General features: G+C 58.0%; 1 pseudogene; it reads right to left on the bottom strand.

Moving 5' to 3' along the window:
- Positions 1 to 13,584: 13,584 nt before the first annotated feature.
- On the bottom strand, positions 13,585 to 13,787 carry LOC139254051 (U2 spliceosomal RNA; annotated as a pseudogene).
- Between the last annotated feature and the right edge of the window lie 293 nt (positions 13,788 to 14,080).

Raw genomic sequence — 14,080 nt, 5'->3', positions numbered from 1 at the left:
GTGATGATGCACTCCAGTCCCTCCGGTGCCCACCTCTCGCGGAAGGCCGCGAGCGTACCGGTGGACACCGCGTGCTCCATCTCCAAGGACACCCTGGACCGGATGTAAGAGCGGAAGAGAGGCAGGCAGTCAGGTTGAACGACCCCCTCGACCGCCCGCTGCCTGGACCGGCTGATGGCCCCCTTGGCCGTGCCCAGGAGCAGTCCTACGAGGAGGCCCTCGGACCTACCCGCTCCCCTCCGCACAGGGTGCCCAAAGATCAGGAGAGTGGGACTGAAGTGCAGCCAGAATTTCAGGAGCAGCCCCTTCAAATAATGGAACAGGGGCTGCAACCTTGTGCATTCAATAAAAACATGGAACACGGACTCCTCCAGACCGCAGAAATTGCAGGCGGCCTGGGAGTCCGTGAACCGGCTTAAAAATTTATTGCACGGGACTGCTCCGTGCACCACCCTCCAGGCCAAGTCCCCGATGAATAGTGGGAGGACCCCTGCGTAGAGTGCCCTCCATCGGGGACCCCCGCCTCCTCCGGACGGCAAGATGGTACGCCATGGCGTGTCTGGACGGCCGGAGAGGATGGCAAAGTTGAGGGTGTGCAGGAGCAGCCCGTACAGGAAACCCCTCCGCGCGGAACTGAAAGGCACGGAGGGGATTTCCCCGAGGCGGCTCAAGTTGTGAGGCGCCGGCTCCCGAGGGAGGTTCCGGGGTTTGGCGCCGATGAGGAATTCCGTCCGGACGGGGGTCAGTTCGGACGGGATCTCCCCACGTGCTTGAGCCTCCTCGATGCACCTAACGGAGTCAGGGCCCAGAGCTGTTTTTAGCGACTCGATGGCATCGGCCGCGTGGCGGACGTTGGCAGAATTTAGGCGCCGCGCCAGCGTGTCTGGCGCCATCCAGCCCGCTCCTCCGCCATCGAGCAGGTCCCTGACCCTGGTCACCTCACCAGCCACAGCCCTCTCTTCCGACCGCCACATAAAACCTCGGCCGTGGAGGTACGGATTCCCGAGCAGCGGTTCCTGCAGGACGGCCGCCACTCCAGCCGGCGGAGAGCTGCGCTTGGTGGAGACTTTGTTCCAGACCCTGATGAGTTCCCTGTAAAAGACAGGCAGCTCCCGGAGGGCGGTCCTGGCACCCCCCAAGTTCACAAACAGGAGCTGCGTGTCGTAGTTGAGGTCGCGCTGCTGGCGGAAGAAATACGTCGCCAGAGCACACCACCTAGGAGGGGGCTCGACGTAAAGGTATCTCTGCAGGGTCTGAAGACGGAAAGTCGCGAGCTGGGCGCTGACGCACACCAACGACTGACCGCCCTCCTCAAGCGGGAGACTCAAGACCGCGGCAGAGACCCAGTGCTTCCTGTTGTTCCAGAAGAAGTCCACCAGCTTCTTCTGTATCTTGGCGACAAACGCAGGGGGAGGGGTCAAAGTGACCAGCCGGTACCACAACATTGCGGCCACCAGCTGGTTTATGACTAGCGCTCGACCCCTGTAGGACAGCACTCGGAGCAGTCCTGTCCAGCGCCCTAGGCGAGCGGCGACCTTGGCCTCCAGCTCCTGCCAGTTCGCCGGCCAGGCTCCCTCGTCGGGGCTAAGGTAGACTCCCAGATAGAGGAGATGGGTCGTGCTCCAGGCAAAAGGCCTGAGCTCCTCCGGCAGGGAGTCCACCCGCCACTGACCCACCAGGAGTCCGGAACATTTCTCCCAGTTGATCCTGGCGGAGGATGCGGCCGAGTAAATCTCCTGGCACTCACGCATCCTCCGCAGGTCAGCGGGATCCTCTACCGCGAGGAGCACGTCATCGGCGTAAGCCGAGAGGACGACCTCCACGCCCGGCCCTTGCAGAGCCAGTCCCATCAACCTCGTCCGCAAGAGGCGCAGGAAAGGCTCCACGCAAACGGCGTATAACTGGCCGGACATGGGGCATCCCTGGCGCACCCCTCTCCTAAAGCGAAGGGGCGCCGTCAAGGACCCGTTAACCTTAATCAGACACTCCGCGGCGGCGTACAAAAGTCGGATCCGGGCGACGAAATGCGTCCCGAACCCGAAAGCGTGCAGAGTCCCGAACAGATAGTCGTGATCCACCCTGTCGAACGCCTTCTCTTGGTCGAGGGATAGGAAGGCGACCGACAGACCAGCCTCCTGGGAACAATGGATGAGGTCCCGGACCAGATGGATGTTATCGTGGATTGTCCGGCCCGGGACCGTGTAGGACTGGTCGGGGTGGATCATGTGGTCCAGCACGGCACCAAGGCGAGCAGACATCGCCCTGGCGAAGATTTTGTAGTCCGTGCTGAGGAGGGAGACCGGGCGCTAGTTCTTAAGGAGGCGGAGATCGCCCTTCTTAGGCAGCAGGACGATGACTGCCCTGCGCCAAGAGAGGGGCATCTCCCCGGTCGCCAGACTTTCCCCCAGGACCCGCGCGTAGTCGCTCCCCAGGACGTCCCAGAACGCCCTGTGAAACTCCACGGTCAGCCCGTCCAGCCCCGGGGATTTTCCCCTCGAGAGCCGGGCGAGGGCGCCGGTCAGCTCCGCCAGGCTTAGCGGAGCTTCCAGATTTTCGGCGCCCTCCGGGCTGACCTTCGGCAGGTCCTCCCACAAAACTCTACGCGCTTCCTCGCTGGACGGATCCGGAGAGAACAGAGCCCCGTAATATTCGCGGGCCCTGTTGTTGACGCCCTCCGGATCCGAGACGAGAGAGCCGTCGTCGGCCAGCAGCGTCAAGAGCTGCTTACGGACACTCTGCCTTTTTTCCAGCGAGTAGAAGAAGGGGGAGCCGCGGTCCAGATCCCGCAGGAACCGGATCCGCGACCTCACGAACGCGCCTCGGGACCCGACGAGCTGCAGGTCCTTCAGCGCGGCCTTCTTCGCTTCGTACACCGTCCGCAGGGCCGGGTCCTGGACGACTTGACCGAGACGGGCTTCCAGGTCGAGCACCTCTTTTTCTAGGCGCCCGACTCTGGCCGCCCGCCTCTTGGTCGACCCCCTCGCGTACTCTTGACAGAAGACGCGGACGTGAGCCTTGCCCACGTCCCACCATAGCCTCAAGGAGGGGAAGCCCCCCTGCTTCCTTCTCCAGTCGGACCAGAATCGACGGAACGAGTCCTGGAACCGCACGTCCTCCAGCAGCCGGTTGTTAAAGTGCCAGTACGCGGACCCCGTCCTCGCGCGGAGCGAAGCGAGCTCCGCCCACACCAGGTGGTGGTCCGAACATGACACCGGCCGCATGGAGGCCGCCGGGACGCAGGAAACGTACGCCCGAGACACGTAAAGACGGTCGACTCTGGACCATCCTACTCCAGGCCTCACCCAAGTAAAGGCGCTGGAGTCGGGGTGGAGATTTCGCCAGACGTCCACCAAGTCGAAGGACCCGATCAGGTCCCTCAACTTCTCCATCGCCGTCATGCACTGTGGGGCACCGGAGCGGTCCCTCGCCTCGAGGGTGCAGTTCAAATCCCCCCCGAGGACAATGCAGTCGCCGACGTCGACGGAGCCAAGAAGAGCGGACACCTCTTCAAAGAAGCGCGTTTGCTGCGGGCCGGGATGAGGGGCGTACACGTTCACGAGATGGAGCGGCACGTCCCCCAGGCGAACCGTTACGTGCAGCAAGCGGCCTGGCACGGGCTCCTCGACCCCCAAGATCTCCGGCTGAAAATGCGGGCCCAGCAAGATGGCCACCCCACTAGAAATGGCGGTGAGGTGGCTCATGCGGACCTCTCCTTGCCATTCCAGGAGCCACGTGGCTTCGTCTCCCGGAACGGTGTGGGTTTCTTGCAGGAAGCACACCGCATATTTCCCCTCCCGCAGGAGCGAAAAATTGTCAAATCTACGGCGTGCCCCTCTGCCGCCGTTGATGTTGAGGCTGGCTATGGTTATCTTCATGGCAAAAGCATAGTGCAACCTCTACCTAACCTATTGTGGGGGAGGGAGCGGAGTCTTTTGTTGAACTCCGCTCCCTCCGCAGCCCAGCGAGGAGTCCCTCGAGCTCGCGCAGCTCAAGGTGCTGCTCCTTTGTCAAGGGCCCGCCCGCGGCCAAGGTTTTAACGGCGGCGCGGACAGACCCCTTGATCAGCTCTGGCACGGACCATTTTTCCAGGGCCAGTCGGGCTTGGTCGCGGCGACCCCGGCTCTGGGCCAAAAAGTCCCGGAGTTCCTTTGCAGGAATGAGGATGGTCTCGGCGGCGGCCGCGAGCTGATCCACCGCCTCCCTGGCGGTGGTCTCTAGGTCTTCACCCGCGTCCCCCACCGAGTCCCCGTCCTCCTCCGGGAGGTGGCCGCCAGCAGCCGGCCCATCGACCGCACAAGGTACGGCAAATGAACCGGCCGCTCCAACCGGCCCTGGCACTGCCCCGATCCCACCCCCAGGATCGTCGGCAGAGGAGTCCCCACTGGGCTCTTTTAAAAATGGTGCTGGGTCGGGAAATGACAGCGGAAGGGGTTCCCCCTCCGCCCCAGGAACCGGAGAACAAGGAGAGACCCGGCCATAGGAAATCCCCAGGCCCTCCAAGTGCTCCAGCTCCAAAGTAAGGGGCGAGGGTGGGTGTTCCTCCCCCTCCCCGCTGCCACCCCCCGGCCCAGCATCTACAGTTTCATTAAAATCAGTAAATTGTATTTCTGCCGGGTCGAGCGACTCCCGGGGGAAGTTGGGTATTGGCTGGGCGGGCTCAGGTTCGGCCTTTTCGGCCTCGCCCGCCTCAGTCCCCGGGACGCCCGGCCCGGCGGCTACGCATTCCTCCGCGGTCCCCACGCCCCCCACGACAGGCAGATCTTCCACTCCATCCCCGGGAGGCAGAGGCTGGGCAGCCTCGACTGTCTCACCCTCCCCGGGGAAAGACTCCTTGCGCCTGCAGCGCAATTTGGGAGCGCTGGTGGGGGACGCGGGACACGCGGCGGGCACCAACTCCTCCGCGGAGGGATGTTGTTCCCCCTCCGCCTCATCGGAGCCGCGCCTTCTTTTGTTCCTGGGGGCGCGCGGAGTCAGGGAGACCCCCATGTCTGCCGAGGCCTCCCGCTCCGCCCCCCCCTTTTCCTTTTCTTGCCCTCGCCCGGGCCCCTCTGTGGTGTTATTCAAGGGCTCGGGCACGGGCTCGGGGCACCCCGCGCTCGCCGGTGACGGGGTTGGGCCGAGCGCGGTGGTCAAACTTTCCGGCGCACTGAGGGGACCCGCCTCTAGATGTCTCGTCTTCTTCCGCGCCTTCCTTCTGGTCGGACGCTCTCCCTCCCCTCCGCCGGAGGCCCTGAAAACAAAGGCCCCCGACGATGCCCGCGCACCTACGGCTCCCGGCACGCGGACGCAACTAGGGGGAGGGGTGGCGGCGGCGCCAGCTATGGCCGCCCTCGGTGGTTTGGCGGCTTTGGAGGCGGGGCAGTTCTTGCGAACGTGCCCCACCTCCCTGCAGGCATGGCACCGCACGCCGTCCGACGTCCAGAAGACGCGGTAGGCAGTCCCCTCGTGCACCACATTAAAGTTCCCCTCCGTCGTCTCCTCCCGCGCCAGCCGGACAAAGAGCTGGCGGCGGAAGGAGAACACGTGGCGCAGGCTGCTCTCCCTGAGGCCGAGCGGTATGGGGTTAATCCCCGACCTTACCTCCCCCAGTTGGTGTAGGTGAGGGAGGAGGAGCTCAGCGGGAACAAAGGGCGGGACGTTAGAAATGATGACCCTCTGCGCGGTGGCCTCGAGAGGGTCCACCGGCAGGAACGTCCCGCCCACCGTGAGCCCCTTTTCAAGGGCCAGGGACACCGCCCGCTCCGACCCCAGGAAGAACACAGCCTTCCCAGACATCTTGGAGGCCGCGACAATGGCCGAGGGGCCGACTACCCCAGCCATCGCCCGCACGCACTCCTCAATGCTCATTGTGGGGTGAGTGTAGCTCTTGACCCCGTGTTTTTTTGTAATGAGTCTGAATGGTGGCAGGGCAGCGGGTGGCGCAGGAGGTGCCGTGGATGTGGACACCGCCTGCGCATACGTCTTCGCTGGCCCTGCCACCGGCGTGGATGGGGTCGCCATCACGGGGTCCCTTTAAGGGCTACACCCACCCCAAAGTCACAGGCCTTAATGGTCTTAATTGGCCTCGTATATTAACTGAGCAGAGGAGCTCTTAACGAGGCACCTCTCCCCTAGCTGGCAATTGGGGAGGGGCCTTGCTCCGTCTGCTCAGTTGTTTTTTTTGTTTGTTTTTTTTTTTAAATTAGGAGGAAGGGGTCTCAGAGAGAGAGGGGAGAGACAGAGAGAGAGAGATAGAGAAAGGGGGGGTGCGGGAAAGAGGGAGGCTGCGAGGGCAGGTCTCCCCTCACAGCGATGGGTGGGTGTTTTTCTTGGGGTGCACTCCCCAGATGGCAAAACACACAAGCACAGTCTTTGGGTTGGTCTTCGGGTGGGGGGAGACGATGTCTTCACCTGGGGCAGCTCGAGCCACCAGGCACACACTCCCAACGATGTTTAAATGGGTGATTAAGAAAATCTTCAGCCTGGTAGCTCCAGCTATCCCAGGCTAGGCAATTGGGGCGGGGGGGGGGTTCAATTGTGTGTGGGGCCTAGTTGTAAGCAAGGCCCCCACACACACTTCCACACACACACACCCCCTGCGATGTTCCGGCCCTCAGTGGTCTTCTTTCCTCCCCCCACCGATACAACAAAGTCTATTGGGGAATGCACCAAAACACACCCACCTGTAGAATAGTAGAGTCTCCCTCCTTCCACACTGGATGTTGTTGTTGGTCTTTCCCCCTCTCTCCAACTCTTTGTAGAATTGTAAGTTGGTAAAAGTTTTCTGCTTCCCTCCTCTCCCTCTGGGTGAAAGTTGGTGGTGAAGCCCCTTCCTTCCTTCTCTTCCTGGGCTGTTCTCAGGGCTCTCCAGGCAGGAGCTAAGGTTGGTAGCTCCTCTCTCAGCAGCTCAGCTCCAACTGTGCAGGACACGCCTCCACTGCTCCTCAATTGGTCCTTGTGCATGAAACTCTTTTAGAGTCTACCTATAAAACATAAAACATTAAACCGTGCCACCTGACCTGGATGACACACCAGACATTTACAAGGCCCTTTTTTTTTTCTTTTTTTTTGTGTTTTTCTTTTTTTTGTTTTTTTTTTTTGGGCACTAAAATCACCTTTTTTCCCCAGTGCCCCCTATAAAAGGGAAGGGGACACTAAAAACACTGGCAATTAAAACAAATTAAACTTTAAAACGTAAAATCAAATTAAAATTTGGTTGCCGGGCGTGATGATGCACTCCAGTCCCTCCGGTGCATGAATCCCAAAAAGTTAGTTTGCAGGTGAAGCAGGTAATCAGGAAGGCGAATGGAATGTTGGCCTTCATTGCGAGAGGGATGGAGTACAAAAGCAGGGAGGTTCTACTGCAACTGTACAGGGTATTGATGAGGCCGCACCTGGAGTACTGTGTGCAGTTTTGGTCACCTTACTTAAGGAAGGATATACTAGCTTTGGAGGGGGTACAGAGACGATTCACGAGGCTGATTCCGGAGATGAGGGGGTTACCTTATGATGATAGATTGAGTAGACTGGGTCTTTACTCTTGGAGTTCAGAAGGATGAGGGGTGATCTTATAGAAACATTTAAAATAATGAAAGGGATAGACAAGATAGAGGCAGAGAGGTTGTTTCCACTGGTCGGGGAGACTAGAACTAGGGGGCACAGCCTCAAAATACGGGGGAGCCAATTTAAAACCGAGTTGAGAAGGAATTTCTTCTCCCAGAGGGTTGTGAATCTGTGGAATTCTCTGCCCAAGGAAGCAGTTGAGGCTAGCTCATTGAATGTATTCAAGTCACAGATAGATAGATTTTTAACCAATAAGGGAATTAAGGGTTACGGGGAGCGGGCGGGTAAGTGGAGCTGAGTCCACGGCCAGATCAGCCATGATCTTGTTGAATGGCGGAGCAGGCTCGAGGGGCTAGATGGCCTACTCCTGTTCCTAATTCTTAATGTTCTTATGTTCTTATCCCTATGCGGCGAGGAAGCAAGTGATCCTCGCTTTGAGGGACTGCCGATGGTGATGCAACAACCATAAGAAGGAGAAGGGGAAGGAGCACTTATTTACAAATCCCCGCGGCAGATCACCAGCCCCGGGGTAGGGCCCGCAGGTTTACCCATGGAGCTTTGGAGGCATTGGATAGAGCGATGGAGAGAAGGCGGGCGGGCCCTATACCCACCAACTGGCAGGGGGCAGCTCGCCACAGGCCGCACCATGGGCGGGGGGGGGGAACCCGTCATGGGCCGCACCATGGGCGGGGGGGAACCCGTCATGGGCCGCACCATGGGCGGGGGGGGGAACCCGTCATGGGCCGCACCATGGGCGGGGGGGGGAACCCGTCATGGGCCGCACCATGAGCGGGGGGGAACCCGTCATGGGCCGCACCATGGGCGGGGGGGGAACCCGTCATGGGCCGCACCATGGGCGGGGGGGGGGAACCCGTCATGGGCCGCACCATGGGCGGGGGGGGACCACGTCATGGGCCGCACCATGGGCGGGGGGGGGAACCCGTCATGGGCCGCACCATGGGCGGGGGGGGGAACCCGTCATGGGCCGCACCATGGGCGGGGGGGAACCCGTCATGGGCCGCACCATGGGCGGGGGGGAACCCGTCATGGGCCGCACCATGGGCGGGGGGGGGGAACCCGTCATGGGCCGCACCATGGGCGGGGGGGGGAACCCGTCATGGGCCGCACCATGGGCGGGGGGGGACCCCATCATGGGCCGCACCATGGGCGGGGGGGGGGAACCCGTCATGGGCCGCACCATGGGCGGGGGGGGGAACCCGTCATGGGCCGCACCATGGGCGGGGGGGGGAACCCATCATGGGCCGCACCATGGGCGGGGGGGGAACCCGTCATGGGCCGCACCATGGGCGGGGGGGGGGGGGGGGAACCCGTCATGGGCCGCACCATGGGCGGGGGGGAACCCGTCATGGGCCGCACCATGGGCGGGGGGGGGAACCCGTCATGGGCCGCACCATGGGCGGGGGGGAACCCGTCATGGGCCGCACCATGGGCGGGGGGGGGAACCCGTCATGGGCCGCACCATGGGCGGGGGGGAACCCGTCATGGGCCGCACCATGGGCGGGGGGGAACCCGTCATGGGCCGCACCATGGGCGGGGGGGGGGAACCCGTCATAGGCCGCACCATGGGCGGGGGGGGACCCCGTCATGGGCCGCACCATGGGCGGGGGGGGACCCCGTCATGGGCCGCACCATGGGCGGGGGGGGACCCCGTCATGGGCCGCACCATGGGCGGGGGGGGACCCCGTCATGGGCCGCACCATGGGCGGGGGGGAACCCGTCATGGGCCGCACCATGTGGGGGAGAGGGGACTCACCATGTCACGGTCGCTGTCCAGAAGCACATTTGTCCAGCTGCCTCCCTCCCTCCTGTTACTTGCCATCTTCCTCCTCAGGGGGTTGACTTATTTGAAAAATTACAAAATGCTGCAGTACAGCGGGACCTGGGGGTACTTGTGCATGAAACACAAAAGGTTAGTATGCAGGTACAGCAAGTGATCAGGAAGGCCAATGGGATCTTGGCCTTTATTGCAAAGGGGATGGAGTATAAAAGCAGGGAAGTCTTGCTCCAGTTATACAGGGTATTGGTGAGGCCACACCTGGAGTACTGCGTGCAGTTTTGGTTTCCATATTTACGAAAGGATATACTTGCTTTGGAGGCAGTTCAGAGAAGGTTCACTCGGTTGATTCCGGGATGAGGGGGTTGACTTATGAGGAAAGGTTGAGGAGGTTGGGCCTCTACTCATTGGAATTCAGAAGAATGAGAGGTGATCTTATCGAAACGTATAAGATTATGAGGGGGCTTGACAAGGTGGATGCAGAGAGGATGTTTCCACTGATGGGGGAGACTAGAACTAGGGGGCATGGTCTTAGAATAAGGGGCCGCCCATTTAAAACTGAGATGAGGAGGAATTTCTTCTCTCAGAGGGTTGTAAATCTGTGGAATTCCCTGCCTCAGAGAGCTGTGGGGGCTGGGACATTGAATAAATTTAAGACAGGAATAGACAGTTTCTTAACCGATAAGGGGATAAGGGGTTATGGGGAGCGGGCGGGGAAGTGGACCTGAGTCTATGATCGGATCAGCCATGATGGTATTAAATGGTGGAGCAGGCTCGAGGGGCCGTATGGTCTACTCCTGCTCTTATTTCTAATGGTCTTATGTATATTTTCAACCTCCTCCCGCTGGCCAAATGTTCCTGTCTCTCGCTCCCCCCACCAGAGATCCTGGAGGTCCAGGTACAGCCCCATTAATCTTACCAAATGTTGCACTTTGAATCTTTGAGACAGAAATCTATTGACGTTGTACTTGCCATAAGACTGAGAGGAGAGGAAAAAAAATGAAGGAGGGACGTCACAGGACAGCAGGCAGGCGATTGGTTGGTGAGTATCACTGTTGTCTTTTATTCTCTCTTAAGTTAGGGCAGATGGTTATACTAAAAATGTTGGTTAATAATCTAATAACTAGAGGGATGGCAGGGCAGCTCAGTCCCGTGGATTGCACATCCTGTGGCATGTGGGAAATCCTGGATGCTTCACACAGCCGGGACGACCCTGTGTGCAGGAGCTGTCTCCAGCTGCACCAACTCCAGCTCCGTGTTTTGCAGCTTGAGCGGCGACTGGAGTCACTGCGGTGCATCCGTGAGACTGAGAGCTACATGGATAGCACGTTTCTAGAGGTTCGCACTGTTATATATGTGGACTGTATTTACTCTGTACAGCCACCAGAGGGCTCATCCCCTGGAGTCCCAAGGGATCCCATAATCCCTTGGGAGCACAGGTATTTAAGGAGGCTTCACAGGTTGGAGAGGCACTCTGGAGACCTGCAATAAAAGACTAAGATCACACTTTACTTTGAGCTCACAGTGTTCAGTCTGACTCTTTCTCCATACACAACAACTGGCGACGAGATACAGTTAGTGAACCCAAAGATGCAGAGAACGGTGGGCATCCTGGAGAAATTCTCGGAGGGAGATGATTGGGAAACTGTTGTGGAGCGACTTGACCAATACTTCGTGGCCAACGAGCTCGATGGGGAAGACAGCGCTGCCAAATGAAGGGTGATCCTCCTCACCGTCTGTGAGGCACCAACGTATGGCCTCATGAAGAATCTGCTCACTCCAGCGAAACCCACGGAGAAATCGTACAACGATTTGTGCACACTGGTCCGAGAGCATTTGAACCCGAAGGAAAGCGTTCTGATGGTGAGGTACCGGTTCTACACCTACAAAAGGTCTGAAGGCCAGGAAGTGGCGAGTTATGTCACCGAGCTAAGACGCCCTGCAGGACATTGCGAATTTGAAGGACATTTGGAGCACATGCTCAGAGACTTTTTTGTACTTGGCATTGGCCATGAAACCATACTTCGCAAACTTTTGACTGTAGAGACCCCCTTGAGTAAGGCCATAGCGATAGCCCAGGTGTTCATTGCCACCAGTGACAATACGAAGCAAATCTCTCAGCACACAAGTGCTGCTACAAGTACTGTGAACAAAGTGATGTTGTTTTCGAATTGTAACGGACAGGGCAGGTCACACATGCCTGCAGCTGCACATCCGCAGATGTCTCAGAGTCCACCATCAAGGGTGATGAATGCAAGGCCATTAACACCTTGTTGGCACTGCGGGGGTGATCATCATTTCCCTTCATGCCGATTCAAAGAGTACGTTTGCAAGGGCAGTGGAATAATGGGACACCTCCAACGAGTGTGCAGGCGAGCTGCTAGGCCTGTTAAAGCTGCAAACCACCATGTTGGAGAGGAGGATAGATCCACGGAGGATCACGACGAACCAGAGCCTCAGATAAAGGAGGCAGAGGTACATGGGGTGCACACATTCACCACAAATTGTCCCTCTATAATGCTGAATGTTGAACTAAATAGACTCCGTGTCAATGGAGCTGGACACAGGCACGAGCCGGTCCATCATGGGCAAAAAGACTTTCGAAAGGTTGTGGTGCAACAAGGCCTCAAGGCCAGACTTAACTCCAATTCGCACGAAACTAAGAACTTACACTAAAGAACTGATTCCTGTAATCGGCAGTGCTACCGTAAAGCTCTCCTACGATGGAGCGGTGCACAAGCTCCCACTCTGGGTGGTACCGGGCGATGGTCCCACGCTGCTCGGCAGGAGCTGGCTGGGAAAGATACGCTGGAACTGGGACGACATCCGAGCGCTATCGCCCGCTGACGACACTTCCTGTGCCCAGGTCTTAAACAATTTTCCTTCGCTGTTCGAACCAGGCATCGGGAAATTCCAAGGAGCAAAAGTGCAGATCCACCTAATTCTGGGGGCGCGACCCATCCATCACAAGGCGAGAGCAGTACCATACATGATGGGAGAAAGGGTAGAGATCGAGCTAGACTGCCTGCAAAAAGAGGGCATCATCTCACCGATCGAGTTCAGTGAGTGGGCCAGTCCTATTGTCCCAGTCCTCAAGGGAGACGGCACCGTCAGAATCTGTGGCGATTACAAAGTAACTATCAATCGTTTCTCCCTGCAGGACCAATACTCACTACCAAAGACTGACGACCTCTTTGCAACGCTGGTGGGAGGAAAGACGTTCACGAAGCTGGATCTGACTTCAGCCTACATGACGCAGGAACTGGAGGAATCATCGAAGGCCTTCACCTGCATCAACACACGCACAAAGGTCTTTTTGTTTATAACAGATGCCCGTTTGGAATCCGATCAGTGGCGGCGATATTCCAGAGAAACATGGAAAGTTTACTGAAGTCGGTCCCGCATACCGTGGTCTTCCAGGACGACATCTTGGTCACAGGTCGGAACACAGTTGAGCATCTGCAGAACCTGGAGGAGGTTCTTAGTCGATTCAACCACGTGGGGCTCAGGTTAAAATGCTCGAAGTGCGTTTTCCTGGCATCTGAAATGGAGTTCTTGGGAAGGAGGATTGCGGCGGACGGCATCAGGCCCACTAACGCGAAGACGGAGGCAATCGAGAACACACTGAGGCCACAGAATGTGACGGAGCTACGGTCATTTCTGGGACTCTTGAACTACTTTGGTAACTTCTTACCAGTTCTCAGCACCCTGCTAGAACCATTACATGTCTTACTACAAAAAGGGGTGAATGGGTTTGCGGCAAAAGCCAAGAAAATGCCTTTGTAAAAGCGAGAAAATTGTTATGCTCAAACAAATTGCTTGTGTTGTACGGTCCATGTAAGCGTTTGGTACTAGCATGGGATGCGTCGTCATATGGCGTCGGGTGTGTATTGCAACAAGCCAATGATTTCGGGAACTGCAACCAGGAGTCTGTCTAAGGCTGAGAGAGCCGACAGCATGATTGAGAAAGAAGCGTTATCGTGTGTCTATGGGGTAAAGAAAATGCATCAATACCTGTTGGGGCTAAAATTCGAATTGTAAACTGACCATAAGCCACTTATATCCCTGTTCTCCGAGAGTAAAGCGATAAATACCAACGCATCGGCCCGCATCCAGAGATGAGCGCTCACGTTTTTTTTTAATTCGTAGCCAATCGTTCCAATTCTTTGTCAAATCACAAACGCCAGAGGTCACCTTGCACACGCCAAGGATCACTCTGCGCCAATGCTCTTAGCCAAAAGGCCTAGAGCCACTGCACCGTTCCTGGAAGTACTGCAATACCAGGTTCATGCCATGGAGGTGGATGGGTCAAGCCACCCCACCCACCTCCTATTTCCAAAAAAGCAAGCATATACCTTCCTGATCCAGGGAGAACCACCTTGGGGTTATGGTGGTTACTCCCCTGTCAGGTCAGTTACGCATGATCTTAGCCAAAAGGCCGAGAAGCGATGAGCGCTCACGTTGTCCACATACAACTACGCCATCCGCCACAGACCAGGCACAGAAAACTGCGCCGATGCTCTCAGTAGGCTGCCATTGCCCACCAAGGGTAGAAATGGCACAGCCCGCAGATCTAGCCATGGTCATGGAAGCATTTGAGAGTGAGCAATCACCCATCACTGCCCAGCAGATTAAAACCTGGACAAGCCAGGACCCCTTATTATCTCTGGTCAAAAGTTGTGTACTTCACGGGAGCTGGTCCAGTGTCGCAGTGGAAATGCAGGAAGAGATAAAGCCGTTCCA

The sequence above is a fragment of the Pristiophorus japonicus genome, unplaced genomic scaffold, assembly GCF_044704955.1.
Source record: "Pristiophorus japonicus isolate sPriJap1 unplaced genomic scaffold, sPriJap1.hap1 HAP1_SCAFFOLD_526, whole genome shotgun sequence".
Taxonomy (NCBI): domain Eukaryota; kingdom Metazoa; phylum Chordata; class Chondrichthyes; family Pristiophoridae; genus Pristiophorus; species Pristiophorus japonicus.
Note: the sequence above shows the minus strand (reverse complement) of the source record. Positions and strands in the feature narration are given on the sequence as shown.